This window comes from Salmo salar, chromosome 21 (assembly GCF_965601325.2).
Source record: "Salmo salar chromosome 21, fSalSal1, whole genome shotgun sequence".
Taxonomy (NCBI): domain Eukaryota; kingdom Metazoa; phylum Chordata; class Actinopteri; order Salmoniformes; family Salmonidae; genus Salmo; species Salmo salar.
In genome coordinates this window covers 49,863,680-49,888,697 of record NC_138311.1, presented here as the reverse complement: position 1 = coordinate 49,888,697, position 25,018 = coordinate 49,863,680, and the positions used below count along the sequence as shown (strand labels likewise).

At 47.3% G+C, this 25,018-nt stretch overlaps 1 protein-coding gene across 1 annotated transcript in view; it reads right to left on the bottom strand.

The window, feature by feature from the left end:
* Window positions 1-25,018, bottom strand: part of LOC106582445 (heparan-sulfate 6-O-sulfotransferase 3-B) — a 153,717-nt gene that overhangs the window by 69,847 nt on the left and 58,852 nt on the right. The window lies entirely within an intron of this gene.

Here is a 25,018-nt window from a genome sequence, read left to right as displayed (position 1 = left end):
TACTCCCTGTAGTTATAGCTCTACATTGATCTGGTACTGGTACTCCCTGTATATAGCTCCACATTGATCTGGTACTGGTACTCCCTGTATATAGCTCCACATTGATCTGGTACTGGTACTCCCTGTATATAGCAGCACATTGATCTGCTACTGGTACTCCCTGTAGTTATAGCTCTACATTTATCTGGTACTGGTACTCCCTGTAGTTATAGCTCTACATTGATCTGGTACTGGTACTCCCTGTATATAGCTCCACATTGATCTGGTACTGGTACTCCCTGTATATAGCTCCACACTGATCTGGTACTGGTATTCCCTGTATATAGCAGCACATTGATCTGGTACTGGTACTACTTGTATATAGCTCCACATTGATCTGGTACTGGTACTCCCTGTATATAGCTCCATATTGATCCATATTGATCTGGTACTGGTACTTTCTGTTCTGTATGTATTTGTTATTTTTTTACTCTGCATCGTTGGGAAGGGCTCTTAAGCAAGCATTTCACGGTAAAGACTACACTCGTTGTATTCGACGCATATGACACATTTAGATTTACCAGTACCAGATAAATGTGCAGTGGTACGAGGTATTTGAGGTAGATATGTACATGAAGGCAGTGTAAAGTGACTAGGCATCAGGATAGATCATAATAAGGTATTTGAGGTAGATATATACATGAAGGTAGGATAAAGTTAGCATCAGGATAGATAATAATAAGGTATTTGAGGTAGATATGTGTCACGCCGTGACCTGAGAGAGACAGTTTATTTCTCTATGTGGTTAGGTCAGGGTGTGGGGTGGGCATTCTATGATGTCTATTTCGTTGTTTTCAGCCGAGCATGGTTCCTAATCAGAGGCAGCTGCCTATCGTTGTCTCTGATTAGGAATCATACTTAGGCAGCCTTTCCCCACCTGTAGTTGTGGGATCTTTATTTTGTACTGCTTGTTAAGCCTACAAGACGTTACGGTCGTATTCATTGTTTATTCCTTTTTGTTTGTAGTGTTCTGAGGTAAATAAAATACGATGAACACTTAACATGCTGCGCTTTGGTCCACTCCTTTTGACGATCGTGACAGAAGATCCCACCACCAAAGGACCAGCGTGGGCTGATGGACTGGACATCAGCGTGGGCTGATGGACTGGACATGGGAGGACATCCTGGACGGCAAAGGATCCTGGACGTGAGAGGAGATCCAGGCCGGAAGGGATCGCCTCCCATGGGAACAGGTGGAAGCAGCGAGGGAGGTACAGCGACGAGATCGACAGGCAAGGCAACAACGGAGGCCCGAGAGACAGCGCCAAAAACATTTGGGGGGGGGCACATGGGTAGATATGCTAAGGCGGTTTTAAGACCTGAGCCAACTCCCCGCGCTTACCGTGGGGAGCGAGTGACTGAACAAGCACCGTGGTATGCGGTGATGCGCACTGTGTCGCCCATGCGCACTCACAGCCCGGTGCGCTCGGTACAAGCTCCTCACCGTTGCCGTGGTAGAGTTGGCCGTCAGCCAGGAAGAACTGCGCCGGCTCAGCGTATCTGGTCTCCAGTGCGTCTCTAGGGCCCAGGTTATCCTGAGCCTGCTCTACGCACGGTACCCCCCGTTCACCAGCACAGCCCAGTTCGTCCTGTACCAGCGCCCCGCCCTTGCTGGGCTACAAACAACCATGCAGCCAGAACGGGGTGTGCCAGCCCTAAGCTCCAGACCTCCAGTGCGCCTCCACGGCCCAGTATCTCCTGTGCGTCTCCCCAGTCCGGTGAGACCGGTTCCAGCTCCACGTAGGAAGCCTCCAGTGATGATCAATGGTCCGAAGCCTCCAGTGATAATCCATGGCACGAAGCCTCCAGTGATGATCCATGGCCCGGAGCCTGTAGTGATAATCCATGGCATGAAGCCTCCAGGGATGATCCATGGCCCGGAGCCTGTAGGGATGAACCATGGCACGAAGCCTCCAGTGATGATCCATGGCCCCGAGCCTGTAGGGATAATCCATGGCATGAAGCCTCCAGGGATGATCCATGGCCCGGAGCCTGTAGGGATGAACCATGGCACGAAGCCTCCAGTGATGATCCATGGCCCGGAGCCTGTAGGGATGATCCATGGCACGAAGCCTCCAGGGATGATCCATGGCCCGGAGCCTGTAGGGATGAACCATGGCACGAAGTCTCCAGTGATCATCCATGGCCCGGAGCCTGTAGGGATGATCCATGGCACGAAGCCTCCAGTGATGATCCATGGCTCGGAGCCTGTAGGGATGATCCATGGCACGAAGCCTCCAGCGATAATCCATGGCCCGGAGCCTCCAGTGATGATCCATGGCACAAAGCCTCCAGTGATGATCCATGGTGCGGAACCTGTAGTGATGATCCACGGCACGGCGCCTGCAGCGATGCTCCCCAGTCCGGAGCCTTCAGCGACGGTCCACAGCCCAGAGCCTTCAGCGGCGGTCCGCAGCTCCGAGTCTTCAGCGGCGGTCCGCAGCCCCGAGTCTTCAGCGGCGGTCCGCAGCCCCGAGTCTTCAGCGGCGGTCCGCAGCCCCGAGTCTTCAGCGGCGGCCCACAGCCCCGAGTCTTCAGCGGCGGCCGGCAGCCCAGAGTCTTCAGCGGCGGTCGGCAGTTCAGAGCCTCCGGCGATGATCGACGGTCTGGTTCCTCCGGCGACACAGAAGCGGGGGGAACAGCAGGCGGTGTGGGGGCTACGCCCCGAACCAGAGCCGCCGCCAAGTATAGATGCCCACCCGGACCCTCCCCTATAGGTTCAGGTTTGTGGCCGGGATTCCGCACCTTTGGGGGGGGGGGGGGGGGGGGGTACTGTCACGCCCTGACCTGAGAGAGAGGGTTTGTTTCTCTGTGGTTAGGTCAGGGTGTGGGGTGCGCATTCTATGATGTCTATTTCTTTGTTTTCAGCCGAGTATGGTTCCTAATCAGAGGCAGCTGTCTATCGTTGTCTCTGATTAGGAATCATACTTAGGCAGACTTTCCCCACCTGTAGTTGTGGGATCTTTATTTTGTACTGCTTGTTAAGCCTACAAGACGTTACGGTCGTATTCATTGTTTGTTCCTTTTGTTTGTAGTGTTCTGAGGTAAATAAATACAACGATGAACACTTACCACGCTGCGCTTTGGTCCACTCCTTTTCACGATCGTGACAATATGTACATGAAGGCAGGGTAAAGTGACTAGGCATCAGGACAGATAATAATAAGGTATTTGAGGTAGATATGTACATGAAGGCAGGGTTAAGCGACTAGGCATCAGGATAGATAATAATAATAAGGTATTTGAGGTAGATATGTACATGAAGGCAGGGTAAAGTGACTTGGCATCAGGATAGATAATAAGAACAGAGTAGTAGCAGCAAATGTGTGTGTGGTGTGTATGTGTGTGTGTATGTATGTGAATGTGTGTGGGTTTTTTGTGTGCATGTCAGTGTAATGTGTGTGAATGAGTGTCTATATAATGTGAATACTGTATATAGTCTTGTGAGTGCTAGGGTCTATCCATTGGATCATTTATTATTTTCCCAATTTTTTTAGCAAGTCTGTACACACACTACCGTTCAAATGTTTGGGGTCACTTAGAAATGTCCTTGTTTTTTAAAGAAAAGCAATTTTTTTCCCATTAAAATAACATCAAATTGATCAGAAATACAGTGTAGACATTGTTAATGTTGTAAATGACTATTGTAGCTGGAAACGTCAGATTTTTAATGGAATATCTACATAGGCGTACAGAGGCCCATTATCAGCAAACATCACTCCTGTGTTCCAATGGCACGTTGTGTTAGCTAATCCAAGCTTATCATTTTAAAAGGCTAGTTGATGATTAGAAAACCATTTTGCAATTATCTTAGCACAGCTGAAAAGTTTTGTGCTAATTAAAGAAGCAATAAAACTGTCCTTCTTTAAACTAGTTGAGTATCTGGAGCATCAGCATTTGTGGGTTCGATTACAGGCTCAAAATGTCCAGAAACAAAGGACTTTCTTCTGAAACTCGTCAGTCTATTCTTGTTCTGAGAAAGGAAGGCTATTCCATGCGAGAAATTGCCAAGAAACTGAAGATCTCGTACAACACTGTGTACTACTCCCTTCACAGAACAGCGCAAACTGGCTCTAACCAGAATAGAAAGAGGAGTAGGAGGCCCTGGTGCACAACTGAGCAAGAGAACAAGTACATTAGAGTGTTTAGTTTGAGAAACAGTTTGCTTTGACTTGGCTTTGCTGTACCGCAGCCGAGTAGCCTACCAGCAGTCTACCAAAGGTTGTACCTTGTCCATTACAATATAGAAAACCGCATGTTTAGCCCAAACTGCATAATAGTTATCTGTATTTCCAGAGCTTCATCTTATTATTTTTAACTATTTATATGGTGGCTTCGCAGCCGCAATTTATGGAAGCATCATGCCAAAATTTTGGACAAAATAATAGACGCCGAAGTCAAAGATACTGGTTTCCCCTATCCATATGTGGCAAAGTTTTCCCTAAATGCTTATGACAAATCCAGCATCTTTAAATCAATAACTATTGATTGAGGCTATTATAAACTAATTTCAATACACATCGACACATTGTGTTCCTTTCTATAAAGGTTATATTATTCAGTGATGGATATGATAAGTTGATATATTCTGGGGGTTTTTTGTACAGGTTGAGCCCACAGGGATGGAGCTTATAGGATGATGCCCCAGTAATAGCTTTGACCTATTACCGAGCTCATCTCTCTTCTCTCCCCACAGCCCAGTCTGCCATCAGGAATCGGTGTTCCTCCGCCATGTATTACTTCTGCTGTGCACCATCCTAATCTAGTGGAGCACTTGAGGTCCCTGCCAGGTCCAGTTCAGGGATGACTAGGCTCGGTCGTGTAGACGCGTTACCCTAATCAATCTCCACTCGACTCGTCTTCGCGTGTCTCTCTGCCTGTGCAGAGCTCCGAGCCCTCACCGCTCAGCCTTATTAAACCAGTGGTCTACAGGCTGATGCAAAGTGAGACAAATAATTCACAACAGCGCTTCCTGTGTGTGTCCCACTCCCACTGTCCTGGAAAGAGAGAGACCAGTGTTCACACATAGCTGATACAAGGGACTGATTAAAATTCTTTGGATATCATATTCTGCACTCTTTTAAAATCGCCAAAGCCCTTTTGAAGACCTGCTATGCATTCCGTACATACTCTGTGGCACCTAGGGAGGGTGATAGCAGAAGACTAAATGTACTGCTACCGTAATGCATCACTGATTTCCTCAGAGCTGCTTCCCTCTGCAATTCCTACATGGAGACAGTCCCTCATATGAAATTACGTAGTGTTCAGATAAAAACACAGAGCGAACCAAGCGGCCCCATTCCCCCATGTTCCTAAGGCAACAGAGAATATTCAGAGGAGGAATAAGAAGATGGCTTCGTTGGAAAGGGAAAATAGTGGCAGTCAGTGGGAGGAGAGGAGATTAGGAGAGAAGAGGAGAGCAGAGGAAAGGAAAGGAAAGCTATGTCCTTGGGACAGGCAGGGTTGCAGCCCTCACAGGCTGATTACCTCAGAGAGGCTATGCTGCTTCTTGGCCTGGCAGAAACAGATCTCTGAATGGGAACTCTGGCAACTCTACATACAGGGGCACTTTTTGACATCGCAAAAAAGTGCCCCTGTCATCAAAATGGACAGTGACATTTCAAATAGCATGTGTTGCATTTATTTTCACAAAGAATTTGCAGTTAAATGTTTCCTTGCCACGTTCACCCTTGCCTTGTGGTTTGACCTGTTGAGTGCAATGTGCCAATCAATCAATTCGTATTGTATTTTTTTAAATCTTTATTTGACTAGGCAAGTCAGTTAAGAATAAATTCTTATTTACAATGACTGCCTACACCGGCGAAACCGGTACGACGCTGGGCCAATTGTGCGCCGCTCTATGGGACTCCCAATCACGGCCATGTGTGATACCCTGGATTCAAACCAGGGTGTCTGTAGTGACGCCTCTTGCACTGAGATGCAGTGCCTAAGCTGCTCCACTCGGGAGCCCAATGTATGGAATGATTTGGTTACAAGAAAATCCATGTCACCTTTGACTGCTTAAATAATTCAAATCAAATCAAATGTATTTATATAGCCCTTCGTACATCAGCTGATATCTCAAAGTGCTGTACAGAAACCCAGCCTAAAACCCCAAACAGCAAGCAATGCATGTGAAAGAAGCACGGTGGCTAGGAAAAGCTCCCTAGGAAAAACTCCCTAGAAAGGCCAAAAACCTAGGAAGAAACCTAGAGAGGAACCAGGCTATGAGGGGTGGCCAGTCCTCTTCTGGCTGTGCAGGGTGGATATTATAACAGAACATGGTCAAGATGTTAAAATGTTCATAAATGACCAGCATGGTCAAATAATAATAATCATAGTAGTTGTCGAGGGTGCAACAAGCACGTCCGGTGAACAGGTCAGGGTTCCATAGCCGCAGGCAGAACAGTTGAAACTGGAGCAGCAGCACGGCCAATTCAAATGGTAAGCAGTGTAAGATAAACCTGTATTCATCGATTTTACTAACAACAATCAGTACAGCAAAAAATGTATTGCAGAAATGTAGAAACACAGAAATCCTCATCTGATAATTCACAAAACATATGTAGTAAGCATACTAATTCCCTTCTAGCCCTAAAGGGGTTTCCCCAATCTAAACCTTCACAGCATGACAACTAATGAACTAAAGAAACACAGTACATTTTGCCTAGGAGAATAACCCATCAGGAATAAAAATAATTTTGGTGCAAAGTCCACCCAGCAGCTGTAATCCACAGAGCAGAGCACAAAGGGAGTAGTGCCTTAGCAGGTCGGATATCTCCCATCCAGACACTATCTCCAGGCTCTACTCAAGCTCCAAACCCCAGCTCTCCCCCTGCTCCACTTTGCCACGTACTAAGCATGAATGCAGCTCTTCTGTCTATTGATTTGTTAGCCGTGAATCAGCAGTCCTGCTTTGATGTAAATATAATACCACTGTACGGAAGATAAAATTATAGAGGGTTTAGCCCCATAAGCTTGTTATTTCAGGGGATTATTGGGTCTGCAGCTGAATTATCACTCTCATTCTTTTCTGTCACAAACTGAATTACGTATCTCGGTATTTCAGTAGCCATATCAAATATTAATCTCTGATTTGCTATATGGCCATGAACTCCCTCCACAGCTGAAACGGGGCTGTTGTGATTGGGTCTGGAGAGCCCTCTGTTTGGAGGATTTCACCTCTAAAGCTCTGCCGCACAACAATACACCCTATTGCCAGAGGTAACCAACTGCTTTGTTACCAGAGGTAAACCAACTGCTTTGTTACCAGAGGTAAACCAACTGCTTTGTTACCAGAGGTAAACCAACTGCTTTGTTACCAGAGGTAAACCAACTGCTTTGTTACCAGAGGTAACCAACTGCTTTGTTACCAGAGGTAACCAACTGCTTTGTTGCCAGAGGTAACCAACTGCTTTGTTGCCAGAGGTAACCAACTGCTTTGTTGCCAGAGGTAACCAACTGCTTTGTTGCCAGAGGTAACCAACTGCTTTGTTGCCAGAGGTAACCAACTGCTTTGTTGCCAGAGGTAACCAACTGCTTTGTTGCCAGAGGTAACCAACTGCTTTGTTGCCAGAGGTAACCAACTGCTTTGTTGCCAGAGGTAACCAACTGCTTTGTTGCCAGAGGTAACCAACTGCTTTGTTGCCAGAGGTAACCAACTGCTTTGTTGCCAGAGGTAACCAACTGCTTTGTTGCCAGAGGTAACCAACTGCTTTGTTGCCAGAGGTAACCAACTGCTTTGTTGCCAGAGGTAACCAACTGCTTTGTTGCCAGAGGTAACCAACTGCTTTGTTGCCAGAGGTAACCAACTGCTTTGTTGCCAGAGGTAACCAACTGCTTTGTTGCCAGAGGTAACCAACTGCTTTGTTGCCAGAGGTAACCAACTGCTTTGTTGCCAGAGGTAACCAACTGCTTTGTTGCCAGAGGTAACCAACTGCCTTGTTACCAGAGGTAAACCAACTGCCTTGTTACCAGAGGTAAACCAACTGCCTTGTTACCAGAGGTAAACCAACTGCCTTGTTACCAGAGGTAAACCAACTGCCTTGTTACCAGAGGTAAACCAACTGCCTTGTTACCAGAGGTAAACCAACTGCCTTGTTACCAGAGGTAAACCAACTGCCTTGTTACCAGAGGTAAACCAACTGCCTTGTTACCAGAGGTAAACCAACTGCCTTGTTACCAGAGGTAAACCAACTGCCTTGTTACCAGAGGTAAACCAACTGCCTTGTTACCAGAGGTAACCAACTGCCTTGTTACCAGAGGTAACCAACTGCCTTGTTACCAGAGGTAACCAACTGCCTTGTTACCAGAGGTAACCAACTGCCTTGTTACCAGAGGTAACCAACTGCCTTGTTACCAGAGGAAACCAACTGCCTTGTTGCCAGTGGTAAACCAACTGCCTTGTTGCCAGAGGTAACCAACTGCCTTGTTTCCAGAGTAGGACCCCTTAAGGTACAAAAACATATTGAAAATATTGAATTTGGCCTTTAAATTATAGCCCAGAGAAAAGCATTCATAAAATAGCAAAAAAGACAATAAAGAAAATGTATCATAAGAAACAAGGTATTGAAGCGTCTGTCCAATATCTAGGAGATATAAGAAAGCTCAGGAAATATTTTACGTTTTTATTACCCACATTTAAGCTCTTTTTTGGGGGTAGGCACAAAACTACCTTCATACTTCCATTTATTTTCTAAAACCGGTAGCGGTTACCTTCAGACAAATTCCGTGACACATAGGGATTGCAGAGCAAAACGGAAAACAACATCAAAATGTTGTACAGCTGCACAATTGAGAGCCTCTTGACTGGCTGCATCACCGCTTTGTATTGCAACTGCAAGGCACCCGACCGCAAGAGCTTCATAACATCCAGGACCTCTATAAAAGGCGTGCAAGAGGTCCCAAAAAATGGTCAAAGACTCCAGCCACCCAAGCCATAGTCTGTTCTCACTTCTACCGCATGACAAGTGGTACCAGTGCACAAAGTCTGGAAGCAACAGGACCCTGAACAGCTTCTACAACTGAGCCAAAAGACTGCTAAACAAGACAAAAAAATTGCTCATCAATTTTTTCCCCTCATCAATCTATACTTCACTATAACCCATAATGATAAAGCCACAACCGTTAAAAAATAAAGAAATAAATCAAAGTATTCAGACCCTTTACTAAGTACTATGTTGAAGTACCTTTGGCAGTGATTACAGCCTCAAGTCTTCTTGGGTATGACGCTACAAGCTTGGCATACCTGTATTTGTATCACATCCGGCTGTATCACATCCGACCGTGATTGGGAGTCCCATAAGGCGGCGCACAATTGGCCCAGCATCGTCCGGGTTTGGCCGGAGTAGGCCATCATTGTAAATAAGAAATTGTTCTTAACTGACTTGCCAGTTAAATAAATGTTAAATATTTTTACGTTTCTCCCATTCTTCTCTGCATATCCTCTCAAGCTCTGTCAGGTTGGATGGGGAGCATCGCTGCACAGCTATTTTCAGGTCTTTCCAGAGACGTTCAATCGGGTTCAAGTCCGGGCTCTGGCTGGGCCACTCAAGGACATTCAGAGATTTGTCTCGAAGCCACTCCTGCATTGTCTTGGCTGTGTGCTTAGGGTTTTTGTCCTGTTGGAAGGTACTCCCTGTATATAGCCATGTTTTAACCTAGTACTGGTAGCCATGTTATTACCTGGTACTTCCTGTATATAGCCATGTTATTAACTGGTACTCCCTGTATATAGCCATATTATTACCTGGCACTCCCTGTATATAGCCATGTTATTAACTGGTACTCCCTGTATATAGCCATATTATTACCTGGCACTCCCTGTATATAGCCATGTTATTACCTGGTCTCCCTGTATATAGCCATGTTATTACCTGGTACTCCCTGTATATAATAATGTTATTACCTTGTACTTCCTGTATATAGCCATGTTATAACCTGGTATGCCCTGTATATAGCAATGTTATTACCTGGTACTCCCTGTATATAGCCATGTTATTACCTGGTACTCCCTGTATATAATAATGTTATTACCTTATACTTCCTGTATATAGCCATGTTATAACCTGGTACGCCCTGTATATAATAATGTTATTACCTTATACTTCCTGTATATAGCCATGTTATAACCTGGTCTCCCTGTATATAATAATGTTATTACCTTATACTTCCTGTATATAGCCATGTTATTACCTGGTACTCCCTGTATATAATAATGTTATTACCTTATACTTCCTGTATATAGCCATGTTATAACCTGGTACGCCCTGTATATAATAATGTTATTACCTTATACTTCCTGTATATAGCCATGTTATAACCTGGTACGCCCTGTATATAGCCGTGTTATAACCTAGTACTGGTAGCTATGTTATTTTTACTCGTCATTGTTATTTGTTATTCACTGTGTTTTTATTACTTGTGTCAATATTTCTATTACATTTTTTTGCTCTAACTCTGAATTGTTGAAAAAGGACCCGCGAGCAAGCATTTCACTGTTAGTCTACACATGTTGTTTACAAAGCGTGTGACAAATACATTTTGATTTGATTTGATTTGAGAGCAAAAAGGAATTATGGTTAATAAATCTCCATACATTTTGTGTAAAAGTTTTGTTTTGATCATCACTCTCCCAAGCCTCTCCCCAACCTGTAAACATCATGTGGGCAATAGCCCATTCATCCTTTCTCTTATCTGATGGAGAATATCTGATTCACCTTGACATTAAAACTCCTTCAAAGCTCTCTCTCTCTCCAAAATATTATTCAGTGCAGCACCATGCAAATACACAAAGGATTTCAACAGCTAGACGATAATTTATTGAAGAGACTATTTTTGAGAGGTGTTGGGAACAGGCCTATTTCTCTCATAGATTTAAATTAACTTTGCGCAGCTGGGCCTTAGTGTATCCATTATCCTGTGTTAGAAAAGCTACTCTGAAAATATAGTTTACCAAGATAATAATTACTTAAGCTACACTAAAGCTACCCTTAAGAAAAATATAGTTTACTTAACTAAAGTTACTTTGAAAAAGTACAAATGGATGATCTGTCTTGTCATAAATAAACTTTCACAGTGCCGACTTCTCTTTTGAGAGAAGATATTGTGCCAATCAATTGATAAATTGGATGATATTGCGCAACTGAATTGATAAACTGCCAAACACATCAGTTAATTCATTGATGGTTCTTGTTGATATTATTTGGATGTTCTTCGAACTGAAAGACAATATTAAGCTATCCCTAGAGAAATTAAAATATCTTCACGCCTAGAACAGACTCAAGGCTTCCATCATAATGGTCAATTTTGAATGAGAAAAAATATATACAGTACCAGTCAAAAAAGTGATAAACAAATCAAAATATATTTTATATTTGAGATTCTTTAAAGTAGCAAAAAAAAGTAGTGTGTAATTCCAGTAGTTAGCTACACTGCTACATGGTAAAACAGTTCCAGTAGTTAGCTACATTGCTACATGGTAAAACAGTAGTGTGTAATTCCAGTAGTTAGCTACATTGCTACATGGTAAAACAGTAGTGTGTACTTCCAGTAGTTAGCTACACTGATACATGGTAAAAAAGTAGTGTGTAGTTCCAGTAATTAGCTACATGGTAAAACAGTAGTGTGTAATTCCAGTAGTTAGCTACACCGCTACATGGTAAAACAGTAGTGTAGTTCCAGTAGTTAGCTACACTGATACATGGTAAAACAGTAGTGTTGTCACGACACCTACGGAAGGTGGAGCCCCTCCTCGCCTGGGCGCCGCTCGGCGGTCGTCGTCGCCGGCCTACTAGCTGCCATCGATTTATGTTTCACATTCTGTTAGTTAGGCCTAGGTTAGTTGCGTACCTGTTTTGTGTTAGTTGTTAGTGGGGAGGGGTATTTAGGCTAGTTAGTTAGGTTTGTTGTTTGTGCGAGATTGTTCGTTGGTCAGGGTGTGTTTTTTCATGTGGTTCTGTATGTTTGGAGTTACGCTATTCCTTTTGGGCTGCGTCCCTGGTTACGTTCTTTTAAGGGTGGTGCGTTACTTTTGCACACCTTGTACTCCATCCCTTGCATATTTTCCATGTGGATATTTTTATTAAACTCATTAACGGAATCTTTCTGTCTCCTGCGCCTGACTCTTCGGAATCCACAAGCCACCCATTGTGACAGAATCCCGCACCCCCATGGAGTCAGCAGGAACGTCAACACCAGCCCCGTCCATAGAGGAGCGGATCGATCAACACTCCACCCTCCTCCACCATCTGGGTACTGCTATGGACCAGGTGCTGGCACATTTACATTTTTTTTACATTTAAGTCATTTAGCAGACGCTCTTATCCAGAGCGACTTACAAATTGGTGCATTCACCTTATAATATCCAGTGGAACAACCACTTTACAATAGTGCATCTAAATCTTTTAAGGGGGGGGGTTAGAAGGATTACTTTATCCTATCCCAGGTATTCCTTGAAGAGGTGGGGTTTCAGGTGTCTCCGGAAGGTGGTGATTGACTCCGCTGTCCTGGCGTCGTGAGGGAGCTTGTTCCACCATTGGGGTGCCAGAGCAGCGAACAGTTTTGACTGGGCTGAGCGGGAACTGTGCTTCCTCAGAGGTAGGGAGGCGAGCAGGCCAGAGGTGGATGAACGGAGTGCCCTTGTTTGGGTGTAGGGCCTGATCAGAGCCTGAAGGTACGGAGGTGCCGTTCCCTTCACAGCTCCGTAGGCAATCACCATGGTCTTGTAGCGGATGCGAGCTTTGACTGGAAGCCAGTGGAGAGAGCGGAGGAGCGGGGTGACGTGAGAGAACTTGGGAAGGTTGAACACCAGACGGGCTGCGGTCTTCTGGATGAGTTGTAGGGGTTTAATGGCACAGGCAGGGAGCCCAGCCAACAGCGAGTTGCAATAATCCAGACGGGAGATGACAAGTGCCTGGATTAGGACCTGCGCCGCTTCCTGTGTGAGGCAGGGTCGTACTCTGCGAATGTTGTAGAGCATGAACCTACAGGATCGGGTCACCGCCTTGATGTTGGTGGAGAACGACAGGGTGTTGTCCAGGGTCACGCCAAGGCTCTTAGCACTCTGGGAGGAGGACACAAGGGAGTTGTCAACCGTGATGGCGAGATCATGGAACGGGCAGTCCTTCCCCGGGAGGAAGAGCAGCTCCGTCTTGCCGAGGTTCAGCTTGAGGTGGTGATCCGTCATCCACACTGATATGTCTGCCAGACATGCAGAGATGCGATTCGCCACCTGGTTGTCAGAAGGGGGAAAGGAGAAGATTAATTGTGTGTCATCTGCATAGCAATGATATGAGAGACCATGTGAGGATATGACAGAGCCAAGTGACTTGGTGTATAGCGAGAATAGGAGTGGGCCAAGAACAGAGCCCTGGGGGACACCAGTGGTGAGAGCACGTGGTGCGGAGACAGATTCTCGCCACGCCACCTGGTAGGAGCGACCTGTCAGGTAGGACGCAATCCAAGCGTGGGCGGCGCCGGAGATGCCCAGCTCGGAGAGGGTGGAGAGGAGGATCTGATGGTTCACGGTATCAAAGGCAGCAGATAGGTCTAGAAGGATGAGAGCAGAGGAGAGAGAGTTAGCTTTAGCAGTGCGGAGAGCCTCCGTGACACAGAGAAGAGCAGTCTCAGTTGAATGCCCAGTCTTGAAACCTGACTGATTAGGATCAAGAAGGTCATTCTGAGAGAGATAGCACGAGAGCTGGCCAAGGACGGCACGTTCAAGAGTTTTGGAGAGAAAGGAAAGAAGGGATACTGGTCTGTAGTTGTTGACATCGGAGGGATCGAGTGTAGGTTTTTTCAGAAGGGGTGCAACTCTCGCTCTCTTGAAGACGGAAGGGACGTAGCCAGCAGTCAAGGATGAGTTGATGAGCGAGGTGAGGTAGGGGAGAAGGTCTCCGGAAATGGTCTGGAGAAGAGAGGAGGGGATAGGGTCAAGTGGGCAGGTTGTTGGGCGGCCGGCCGTCACAAGACGCAAGATTTCATCTGGAGAGAGAGGGGAGAAAGAGGTCAAAGCACAGGGTAGGGCAGTGTGAGCAGGACCAGCAGTGTCGTTTGACTTAGCAAACGAGGATCGGATGTCGTCAACCTTCTTTTCAAAATGGTTGACGAAGTCATCCGCAGAGAGGGAGGAGGGGGGGGGGGAGGGGGAGGAGGATTCAGGAGGGAGGAGAAGGTAGCAAAGAGCTTCCTAGGGTTAGAGGCAGATACTTGGAGTTTAGAGTGGTAGAAAGTGGCTTTAGCAGCAGAGACAGAAGAGGAAAATGTAGAGAGGAGGGAGTGAAAGGATGCCAGGTCCGCAGGGAGGCGAGTTTTCCTCCATTTCCGCTCGGCTGCCCGGAGCCCTGTTCTGTGAGCTCGCAGTGAGTCGTCGAGCCACGGAGCAGGAGGGGAGGACCGAGCCGGCCTGGAGGATAGGGGACAGAGGAAATCAAAGGATGCAGAGAGGGAGGAGAGGAGTGTTGAGGAGGCAGAATCAGGAGATAGGTTGGAGAAGGTTTGAGCAGAGGGAAGAGATGATAGGATGGAAGAGGAGAGAGTAGCGGGAGAGAGAGAGCGAAGGTTGGGACGGCGCGATACCATCCGAGTAGGGGCAGAGTGAGAAGTGTTGGATGAGAGCGAGAGGGAAAAGGATACAAGGTAGTGGTCGGAGACTTGGAGGGGAGTTGCAATGAGATTAGTGGAAGAACAGCATCTAGTAAAGATGAGGTCAAGCGTATTGCCTGCCTTGTGAGTAGGGGGGGAAGGTGAGAGGGTGAGGTCGAAAGAGGAGAGGAGTGGAAAGAAGGAGGCAGAGAGGAATGAGTCGAAGGTAGACGTGGGGAGGTTAAAGTCACCCAGAACTGTGAGAGGTGAGCCATCCTCAGGAAAGGAACTTATCAAGGCGTCAAGCTCATTGATGAACTCTCCAAGGGAACCTGGAGGGCGATAAATGATAAGGATGTTAAGCTTGAAAGGGCTGGTAACTGTGACAGCATGGAATTCAAATGAGGAGATAGACAGATGGGTCAGGGGAGAAAGAGAGAATGTCCACTTGGGAGAGATGAGGATTCCAGTGCCACCACCCCGCTGGCTCGATGCTCTAGGGGTATGCGAGAACACGTAGTCAGACGAGGAGAGAGCAGTAGGAGTAGCAGTGTTATCTGTGGTAATCCATGTTTCCGTCAGCGCCAGGAAGTCTAGGGACTGGAGGGTAGCATAGGCTGAGATGAACTCAGCCTTGTTGGCCGCAGACCGGCAGTTCCAGAGGCTGCCGGAGACCTGGAACTCCACGTGGGTCGTGCGCGCTGGGACCACCAGGTTAGAGTGGCAGCGGCCACGCGGTGTGGAGCGTTTGTATGGCCTGTGCAGAGGAGAGAGAACAGGGATAGACAGACACATAGTAGACAAGCTACAGAAGAGGCTACGCTAATGCAAAGGAGATTGGAATGACAAGTGGACTACACGTCTCGAATGTTCAGGAAGTTAAGCTTACGTTGCAAAAATCTTATTGACTAGAGAGTTGGGACCGAAGCGCTTCCGGCCCCACTAACCAGCCGGTCCAACAGCCGGCACCTCAACCAGCATCTCCAGCAGCCAGTGCCAGCGGGGTTAAACTCTCCCCTCCCAGGCAGTATGATGGCACGGCCGCTGGGTGTAAGGGGTTCTTACTCCAGCTGGAGTTGTACCTAGCGACCGTCCGTCCTCCTCCCTCGGAGGAGGAGAGTGTCAGCGTCCTCGTCTCGTGTCTCACGGGTAGAGCCCTGGTATGGGCCAACGCCGTCTGGGACAGTCCGGACTCAGCCAGGGACAGCTACCCGGAGTTCACCCGTCACTTCCGGGCAGTGTTCGATCATCCCCCGGAGGGGAGAGCGGCGGGGGAGTGGCTATTCCACCTGAGACAGGAGACGAGGAGCGCGCAGGACTTTGCTCTGGAGTTTCGAACCCTGGCTGCTGGGGCGGGGTGGAATGAGAGGGCCCTTATAGATCACTACAGGTGTAGTTTAAGGGAGGACGTCCGCCGGGAGTTAGCATGTAGGGACACTACTAGCTCTCTGGACCAGCAGATTGACTTGTCGATCTGTTTGGACAATCTGCTGGCGGCCCGCGGGCGTCCGAACCGGGCCCTGCTCATTCCACCTCCTAGCCCTCCTGCTCCTACGCCTATGGAGATGGGGGGGCTGCCGCTAGGAAGGTCGGAGGGGGGGGTCTCTCCTGTACCGCCTGTGGTCGCAGAGGACACACTGTGGACCGGTGCTGGAGGAACTCACCCGGGAGTCTAGATGGCAGGCAGAGCACTTCTTTGACACCTCAGGCAAGTCAGCACCAGCCTCACCCAGATCCCTCTGTCAGTCACATGTATGTATTAGTGTCCTTTCCCGCTTTTTCCCCTCACTCCCGGCTTAAGGCACTAGTCGATTCAGGCACGGCCGGGAGTTTTATGGACCGTGGGGTCGCAACTAAGTTAGGGATTCCCTTGGTTCAGTTGGGCCAACCCTTCACCGTGCACGCCCTAGATAGTTGACCACTAGGGTCCGGTCTGGTCAGGGAGGCGACCGTGCCGCTGGTAATGAAAATGCAGGGGGGTCATGAGAGTATCTGTCTCTTCCTCATTGATTCCCCGGCGTTTCCGGTGGTACTAGGGATCCCCTGGCTAGCCACTCACAGCCCTAAGATTTCGTGGGGACAGAGGGCTCTTAACCTGTTGGGTCTAGGGGGCAGCATTTGCACGTCTGGATAAAAAAAATGTACCCGATTTAATCTGGTTACTAATCCTACCCAGTAACTAGAATATGCATATACTTATTATATATGGATAGAAAACACTCTAAAGTTTCCAAAACTGTTTGAATGGTGTCTGTGAGTATAACAGAACTCATTTGGCAGGCAAAACCCTGAGACATTTTCTGACAGGAAGTGGATACCTGATGTGTTGTATTGACTTTAAACCTATCCCATTGAAAAACACAGGGGTTTAGGAATATTTTGGCACTTCCTATTGCTTCCACTAGATGTCACCAGCCTTTACAAAGTGTTTTGAGTCTTCTGGAGGGAGATCTGACCGAACAAGAGCCATGGAACGGTGATGTCCCATTAGACACCTGGCGCGCTAGTTCATGTTGGGTACCCTCGTTCCAATACGTTATAAAAGAGTATGCATTCGTCCACCTTGAATATTATTCATGTTCTGGTTAAAAAAGGCCCTAATGATTTATGCTATACAACGTTTGACATGTTTGAACGAACGGAAATATATTTTTTCCCCTCGTTCATGACGAGAAGTCCGGCTGGCTTACATCATGTGCTAACGAGACGGAGATTTTTGGACATAAATGATGAGCTTTTTTGAACAAAACTACATTCGTTATGGACCTGTGATACCTGGAAGTGACATCTGATGAAGAGAATCAAAGGTAATGGATTATTTACATAGTATTTTCGATTTTAGATCTCCCCAACATGACGTCTAGTCTGTATCGCAACGCGTATTTTTCTGGGCGCAGTGCTCAGATTATTGCAAAGTGTGATTTCCCAGTAAGGTTATTTTTAAATCTGGCAAGTTGATTGCGTTCAAGAGATGTAAATCTATAATTCTTTAAATGACAATATAATATTTTACCAATGTTTTCTAATTTTAATTATTTAATTTCTGACGCTGACTTGACTGCCGGTTATTGGAGGGAAACGATTTCCTCAACATCAATGCCATAGTAAAACGCTGTTTTTGTATATAAATATGAACTTGATAGAACTAAAAATGCATGCATTGTCTAACATAATGTCCTAGGAGTGTCATCTGATGGAGATTGTAAAAGGTTAGTGCATCATTTTAGCTGGTTTTATGGTTTTGGTGACCCTGTCTTTGACTTGACAAAACATTACACACAACTCTTGTAAATGTACTGTCCTAACATACTCTAAATTTATGCTTTCGCCGTAAAACCTTTTTGAAATCGTAAAACGTGGTTAGATTAAGGAGATGTTTATCTTTCAAATGGTGTAACATAGTTGTATTTTTGAAAAATTTGAATTTTGACATTTATTTGGATTCAAATTTGCCGCTCTTGAAATGCACCTGCTGTTGATGGAGTGCACCACGGGTGGCACGCTAGCGTCCCACCTAGCCCCAAGAGGTTAAGGGGTGGTCAAGGGAGTGCTTGGGCAAATGCATAGGGGTTTCCGTCGGTGCGACTACGGTGGAGAGTCCAGACCAAGTCTCTACCGTGCACATTCCCTCAGAGTATGCCGATTTGGCTATCGCCTTCAGTAAAACGAAGGCGACCCAATTACCACCTCATCGACGAGGAGACTGTGCGATAGATCTCCAGGTAGGCGCTGCACTTCCCCGTAGTCACGTGTATCCCTTGTCTCAGGAGGAGACGGTGGCTATGGAAACATACGTCACTGAGTCCTTGAGGCAGGGATACATCCAGCCATCTAACTCACCCGTCTCCTCGAGCTTCTTCTTTGTGAAGAAGAAGAAGGGGTGTCTGCGCCCGTGCATTGACTATAGAGGTCTGAATGCCATCATGGTGGGTTTCAGTTACCCGCTACCTCTCATCGCATCAGCAATAGAGTAATTTCACGGGGCGCACTTCTTCACGAAGTTAGATCTCAGGAGTGCATACAATCTGGTGCGTGTCTGAGGGGGAGACGAGTGGAAAACAGCATTTAGTACCACATCTGGCCATTATGAGTACCTCGTCATGCCGTATGGGTTAAAGAATGCTCCCGCCATCTTTCAATCTTTTGTGAACGATGTTCTCCGGGACCTGCTCGGTCAGGGTGTGGTGGTATACATCGATGATATTCTGATCTACTCCGCCACACGTGCCGAGCATGTGTCTCTGGTTCGTAAAGTGCTTGGACGACAGGTGGAGCATGACCTATACGTCAAGACGGAGAAATGTGAGTTTTCCAAACCAGCCGTCTCTTTCCTGGGTTATCGCATTTCCACGTCCGGGGTGGAGATGGAATGTGACCGCATTTCGGCCGTGCGTAATTGGCTGGCTCCCACCACGGTGAGGGAGGTGCAGCGATTCTTGGGTTTTGCCAACTACTACCGGAGGTTTATCCGGGGTTTTGGGCAGGTGGCGGCTCCCATTACCTCACTGATGAAGGGGGGCCTGGTGCGGCTGCGGTGGTCGGCGGAGGTGGAGAGGGCCTTTAGTCGGCTGAAGGCTCTGTTCACGATGCGCCGGTGTTGGCGCATCCGGATCCCTCTTTGCCATTTATAGTAGAGGTGGATGCGTCCGAGGCTGGGGTGGGAGCTGTGCTATCACAACGCTCAGGCGCGCCACCGAAGCTTCGCCCCTGCGCTTTCTTCTCTAAGAAGTTAAGCCCAGCGGAGTGTAACTATGACGTGGGGGACAGGGAGTTGCTGGCTGTGGTAAAAGCCCTGAAAGTGTGAAGACATTGGCTTGAGGGGGCACGTCACCCTTTTCTCATCTGGACCGACCACAGTAACCTGGAGTACATCCGGGCGGCGAGGAGATTGAACCCTCGTCAAGCCAGGTGGGCGATGTTCTTTAACCTGTTAGGGCTAGGGGGCAGCATTGACACGGCTGGATAAAAAACATACCCGATTTAATCTGGTTACCACTCCTACTCAGTAACTAGAATATGCATATACTTATTATATATGGATAGAAAACACCCTACATTTTCTAAAACTGTTTGAATGGTGTCTGTGAGTATAACAGAACTCAAATGGCAGGTCAAAACCTGAGAGATTCCTTTACAGGAAGTGGCCTGTCTGACCATTTGTTGAACTTCTTTTCCATCTCTATCATTTACTAAGGATCTCTGCTCTAACGTGACACTTCCCACGTCGTCCATAGGCGCTCAGAGCCCGGGAAAAAACAGAATGTCGTCATTCCAGCCCCAGGCTGAAACACATTATCGCCTTTCTCAAGTGGCCGATCAAGAGACACTAGCTTATGCGCATGACCCCGACCGCCCCCGCCTTTGGGATTTTTTCCTCTGTTTGCCGAAAAGGAGATTCCCTGTCGGAGTATTATCGCTTTTCTACGAGAAAAATGTCGTAAAAATTGATTTTAAACAGCGGTTGACATGCTTCGAAGTACGGTAATGGAATACTTAGAATTTTATTGTCACGAATTGCGCCAAGCGCGTGACACTTCTTTACTATTTCGGATAGTGTCTGGAACGCACGAACAAAACGCCGCTATTCGGATATAACGATGGATTATTTTGGACCAAACCAACATAAGTTATTGAAGTAGCTGTCCTGGGTGTGTATTCTGACGAAGACAACAAAAGGTAATGAAATTTTTATAATAGTAAATATGATTATGGTGAGTGCTAAACTTGCCGGGTGTCTAAATAGCGAGCCCGTGATGCCTGGGCTATGTACTTAGAATATTGCAAAATGTGCTTTCACCAAAAAGCTATTTTAAAATCAGACATATCGAGTGCATAGAGGAGGTCTGTATCTATAATTCTTAAAATAATTGTTATGCTTTTTGTGAACGTTTATCGTGAGTAATTTAGTAAAATGTTAGCGAATTCCCCGGAAGTTTGCGGGGGGTATGCTAGTTCTGAACGTCACATGCTAATGTAAAAAGCTGGTTTTTGATATAAATATGAACTTGATTGAACAAAACATGCATGTATTGTATAACATAATGTCCTAGGGTTGTCATCTGATGAAGATCATCAAAGGTGAGTGCTGCATTTAGCTGTCTTCTGGGTTTTGGTGACATTATATGCTGGCTTGAAAAATGGGTGTCTGATTATTTCTGGCTTGGTACTCTGCTGACATAATCTAATGTGTTGCTTTCGTTGTAAAGCCTTTTTGAAATCGGACAGTGTGGTTAGATTAACGAGAGTCTTATCTTTAAATGGCTGTAAAATAGTCATATGTTTGAGAAATTGAAGTAATAGGATTTTTAAGGTTTTGAAAATCGCGCCACAGGATAGCCGTGGCTGTTACGTAGGTGGGACGAATTTGTCCCGCCTAGCCTAGAGAGGTTAAGAGATTTCAGTTCACAATCTCGTACATCCCAGGTTCCCGGAACACTAAGGCCGAAGCTCTGTCTCGTCTCCATGACCCTGAGGAACCGTCCGCCGAGCCCACCCCCATACTTCCTGCCTGGTGGCACCGGTGGTCTGGGAGGTGGATGCGGATATCGAGCGGGCGTTACGGGCGTAACCCACTCCTCCTCAGTGTCCCGTGGGTCGTAAGTACGTCCCGCTTGGTGTCCGCGATCGATTGATTCGGTGGGTGCACGCTACCCTCCTCGGGTCACCCGGGGATTGAGCGTATGGTGCGTGGTCTTAGTGGGAAATACTGGTGGCCCACCTTGGTGAGGGACGTGAGGCGCTATGTCTCCTCCTGTTCGGTGTGCGCCCAGAGTAAGGCTCCTAGGCATTTGCCTAGAGGGAAATTACAGCCCCTCCCGGTTCCGCAGCGACCCTGGTCCCACCTGGCGGTGGATTTCCTCACTGATCTCCCACCGTCCCAGGGCAACACCACGATCCTGGTCGTTGTGGACCGGTTCTCTAAGTCCTGCCGTCTGATTCCTTTACCCGGTCTTCCTACGGCCCTGCAGACCGCGGAAGCACTATTCACCCACGTTTTCCGGCACTACGGGGTGCCTGAGGACATCGTTTCGGATCGGGGTCCCCAGTTCACGTCCCGGGTGTGGCGTGCGTTTATGGAGCGACTGGGGATCTCGGTCAGTTTTACCTCAGGTTTCCACCCCGAAAGTAATGGGCAGGTGGAAAGGATAAACCAGGATGTGGGCAGGTTTCTGCGGTCCTACTGCCGGGACCGGCCAGGGGAGTGGGCGAGGTTCGTGCCGTGGGCCGAGTTAGCTCAGAAATCTCTTCGCCACTCCTCGACCAATCTGTCACCTTTCCAATGTGTGTTGGGTTATCAGCAGGTCCTGGGGCCCTGGCATCAGAGCCAGACGGAAGCCCCTGCGGTGGAAGACTGGGTCCAGCGCTCAAGGGAATCCTGGAACGCCGTTAAAGAGTCACTGGAACGGGCCAGGGGGCAACAAAAAAAGAGCGCGGACCGTCGCCGCAGTGAGGCTCCAGTGTTTGCCCCAGGGGAGAGAGTCTGGCTCTCAACCCGGAACCTGCCCCTCCGCCTGCCCTGCCGGAAACTGGGTCCGTGGTTTGTAGGGCCATTTAAAGTCCTGAGGAGAATAAACGAGGTGTGTTACAGGTTACAGCTTCCTTCTTATTATCGTATTAACCCCTCGTTTCATGTGTCTCTCCTCAGGCCGGTGGTAGCTTGTCCGCTGCAGGAAGATGAGGTACTGGAGGTCCCTCCGCCCCCCCTGGACATCGAGGGGCCCCCGGCGTATACAGTCCGGTCCATTTTGGACTCCAGGCGCCGGGTGAGGGGTCTGCAGTACTTCGTGGACTGGGAGGGGTATGGCCCGGAGGAGAGATGCTGGGTACCGGTGGGGGACATATTGGACCCTACGCTCATGTAGGACTTCCACCGCCTCCATCCAGATCGCCCTGCGCCTCGTCCTCCGGCGCGTCCTCGAGGCCGGCGTCAGCGCACTGCGGGAGCCGCGCGTCGGGGGGGTACTGTCATGACACCTACGGAAGGTGGCGTCCCTCCTCGCCCGGGCGGCGCTCGGCGGTCGTCGTCGCCGGCCTACTAGCTGCCATCGATTTATGTTTCACGTTCTGTTAGTTATGCCTAGGTTAGTTGCGCACCTGTTTTGTGTTAGTTGTTAGTGGGGAGGGGTATTTAGGCTAGTTAGTTAGGTTTGTTGTTTGTGCGGGATTGTTCGTTGGTCATGTGGTTCTGTATGTTTGGAGTTACGCTATTCCTTTTGGGCTGCGTCCCTGGTTACGTTCTTTTAAGGGTGGTGCGTCACTTTTGCACACCTTGCACTCCATCCCTTGCATATTTTCCGCGTGGATATTTTTATTAAACTCATTAACGGAATCTTTCTGTCTCCTGCGCCTGACTCTTCGGAATCCACAAGCCACCCATTGTGACAAGTGTGTAGTTCCAGTAGTTAGCTACATCGCTACATGGTAAAACAGTAGTGTGTAATTCCAGTAGTTAGCTACATTGCTACATGGTAAAACAGTAGTGTGTAATTCCAGTAGTTAGCTACATTGCTACATGGTAAAACAGTAGTGTCGTTCCAGTAGTTAGCTACACTGATACATGGCTAACAATTTATTAACTACTGAAAACACTACCTAGATTAGAATGTAGTTCAACTACCACCAAGCTACTGCAAAATGTAGTTAAATTACTAGTTGAACTACATGTAGTTCACTACTTTTTAACACTACCATTACCAGAAACAACCACTTTGTCTTCAAGATTCCCCAAAAGGCTAGGCACATCACTATGCATCAATCAGAATCACTAGATGGGAGACAGGCTAAGAAAGTGATAAAAAAATGTCTACTTAAACAGTGATCTCTGAGATGGGAGTGATGAAGCTAAGCAGAGCGTGGATGTTACAGTAGTGTGGATGGCAGGGCAGTGGAGCGGAAGCTGCTGTCTGATTCCATGCCTGCCTGCTCACTGTTGTCCTGTGAGGCAGAGATAATGCTGCACCATTCTGGAGACTTGGTTGATCTTCACCCTCCTGCAGAGCCATGAGCACAGACCACAGCACTGCTCACACATGAATCCTCCCAGCAAAACACATCCATGCCATGTTCTGTATCACACACACACACACACACACACACACACACACACACACACACACACACACACACACACACACACACACACACACACACACACACACACACACACACACACAGTGGACATGCATTTAAACTTAACTACTGTGAAGAGACATCCATGGATTACAAGCATTTAATCTCCTAACCATGTGTATGTAAACTATAACATTTGATTTGATTTTATATGCTCAAATCACACACATGCATGTAAACACACACACACACACACACACACACACACACACACACACACACACACACACACACACACACACACACACACACACACACACACACAAAATGCATAACCAACACACAACTGCTTGTGCATCTGCTGTCCTGTTTAATTCCATCTCCACAGTGTCTCTGCCATCCTAGTGGCGTTGGCTGTTTGAGGTGGAAGGACACTTTCACTCTGCTCCTGCTCTCTGTTACCTCATTACACCAATATATCCCACTGCTAACAGCCCACACTTCCTGACAGGCATGACATCATCACAGAGGAACTTTCCCTCCCACGGATTAAGCTCAAATTTCACTGTTCTTTCCCCTTACTGTGAGAAAAATTGGGTTTCAACTTGTGCTCCGGACCATGTGAGGGACAATTCAGTGAAAAGAAGAAACTGCCATTGTGACTTTTCCCCAGGCCTCCCAGAAACAACCCTAATTGACAGCTCTTATTGTTATCGACGATGGCAGAGAGATATCCTGCTTTACAATATGCATGTTGTCCATCTCAGGACAGGGAAAAAACATTTTTTTTTTTTTACATTGAGCTTATTACACACAAAATGTAATATGCTGCTTTTTAAAACCATACATGATCAATACCAGACGGGTAAGATAACCCCTGTTCTTCATGGACATAATGTGTGAGCTTATCTTAAACATCCATAGGAAACGTCATACCTCACAAACTGCTAAGCCTTTCCCCCACAGCAGTCAGTCAATTGTGGCATTTCTGCCTTGGAGATATGGTATAGAGATTGAGGTTACAGTACTGGAGCTAGTCATCCAAGCATGTAGCCTGCAGATAGAGATACCTTATTAAAAACACACCCAGATAAAACACAAGGTTTCTCCTTGGAGCTAGTGGATGTCAGGAAGAAGTTATTTGGTGCTAGTGTAAAGTGACATTCAGGCCCTTTCAGGGTTATCGGACTAATATGGTATAATGCAACTCTATGTCACGTTGTGCTATGTCATATCAGGTCATGTTATGTCTATCATCTTGCTTATCCTGGAGAACCGGGCGTTGTTAGCGTTGTCATGCCCGCCCATCACACCAGATGGACACACA